The 2,004-nt window shown below is 49.6% G+C and overlaps 1 protein-coding gene across 2 annotated transcripts in view; it reads left to right on the top strand.

The window, feature by feature from the left end:
* LOC113208546 (uncharacterized) overlaps positions 1 to 2,004 on the top strand; it is a 104,091-nt gene that overhangs the window by 97,184 nt on the left and 4,903 nt on the right. The gene's annotated exons all lie outside the window — the stretch shown is intronic.

The following is a 2,004-nucleotide window of genomic DNA, read 5'->3' as shown; positions in this document are numbered from 1 at the left end:
AAAAAAAAAAAAAAAAGGTCGTAGTTAAACGGGCATGTTTTCCACGTGGTGAAATTATACTTTTAAATTTTGAATTTACAAGCATTATGTATTTGACTTGGAATTGATCGACAAGCAGGATTGGGCAATGGGCTGTCGCAAATTTACAACACATTTTATAAATAAAAATTACAAGAAATTTTGTACATTTAGGACGACATCTTTCTCAGACAAAAATGTGCAGTTAGTTTCTTGGTCTGCATCTTGACACAAAAGAAAATAAAGTGGAGTGGCCACTCGATGTTAGTGGCGCTTCCGCGCCGGAGCGCCGACCCTCCGGGCTGGTTCATAGTGAGGTGCCGTAATGGACCCCAGAGCAGCAGCCGCGCAGCTCATTTTGAAGTTAGATTAAACCGCAGCGAGCTCGCCGCAACCAGCCTTCCCCTTTTCAATGATTTGCTCCTTCTGCTTTGCTATTTTGTTTTAATACGTATATTTGCCGTTCGCCCATCGGACGCGCATTATCGATAAAGCAAGAAATCTGCGATGGAAATCTCAAACTTTGAACTTTTGCACCGGCCGACTCTTGGACGGCCGCGGAAATAATTTCAGACATATTTTTCTTTTTTTTTTCAAATTAATTTTTGTTGTTTTGTTTCCGTATGGCTTATTGGGGCGTGGCCACATAGTAGACGCGTTTCGCACCCTCGCGATCGACCTATTAGTCCCTGCGTTAGGGTGATGTGCTTCCTTTTTGTTTAATGTCAATATCGTATCGCACGAAAAAAAAAGTTGCAAAAGATTGATCGAGGTTTTTTTAATACTCTTTTCTGTTGATTACTGGTGCAATAGTGCTGAAGTAGTTCCCTCGTGCCCTGGTCGTGGCGAGCGCTGCGAGAGCGCCGCGCCGTGTGCTGGTGGGGCATATTGCCGGGGCATTTCGTTTCGACGAAATGAAAATACTGCCTGGGCAGCATATTGCTGCGTATGTGTCCCTCTGCTACACGGGGGGCTGGGCGGGGAGGGCGCGAGCCTCGAGCCACAGCGGAGGGAGAGGACGGAGCCCTAGCAGCAGCAGCTCGGACGTGACCAGACGCCTCGTCAAACCACTTGGTCATGACATTCCTCCAGGCTCCCCCCTTTTTTTTTCTTATATTTTCTTCTGCAAACGAGAAAAATACGGGAAAATAACCTTGCGTTTTGTGTAATCCGGCAATCCTGTATCTGTCCTTTTGATTTGGCATTCCCATGTTGGGCCCTGCTCGCCCCGCCTCCGGGAACCCAACACGGCGCCAAATTGCCACTTCACGTTCGACGTCATACGAGTGTACAGAAGGGTGCAAATCAAAGCTCCGTCTAACTCAATAGATTGGGGGGCGGAGGGAGAAGGGAAGGGCAGAGAGAGAGAGATGGGACACAGAAATGAAATGGGAGATGAGAGCATGAAGTCACCGTCTCAGTCAATAGCAAAAAATATCTGCTCGCTCATGTAATTTTGCCCTTTTGTAGGAAGTGAATGGGCGAAAAGTAGACTTTTCTTTTGAAGGAAAGGTAATATGCGTAATGATGTCAGAGTTGCGGGTGGATTTCCGCTTGCGGATGTTGGGGTGCGCTCGTTAGTGGGACGCAATGCGGGGGGTCGGTCGAGGGCCAATTCCATTAGGAGTACCAAACGTACCGCCTCCTGCTGAGATATGGGCGCACACGCGCGCCGCACCAGCGCAGAGAGAGAGAGAGAGAGAGAGAGAGAGAGAGAGAGAGAGAGAGAGAGAGAGAGAGAGTCGGCCCCGCCTGTGCAATCCGCATGTCGCAATGCGTCATCTCTAGTTGCGCTGCGCGAGAGGCGTAAGTGCAGTCGACATGCTGGAGGACGAGCAGCATGATGACGCCCACCACGGCGTGCCTCCATATCGCTCCCAATAAGGCGCCCTGCATCATTCTCGTATCAAGTTTGTCCCATTCCCATAAGGTTTGGCATCCCTGCGGCCTCCCTCTCTCTGTCGCCCCCCCCCCCTTCTCTCTCTC

This window comes from Frankliniella occidentalis, unplaced genomic scaffold (genome assembly GCF_000697945.3).
Source record: "Frankliniella occidentalis isolate FOCC.00 unplaced genomic scaffold, Focc_3.1 Scaffold160, whole genome shotgun sequence".
Lineage (NCBI taxonomy): Eukaryota > Metazoa > Arthropoda > Insecta > Thysanoptera > Thripidae > Frankliniella > Frankliniella occidentalis.
The sequence above is the reverse complement of the archived record's forward strand: the minus strand, read 5'-3'. Positions and strand labels throughout refer to the sequence as shown.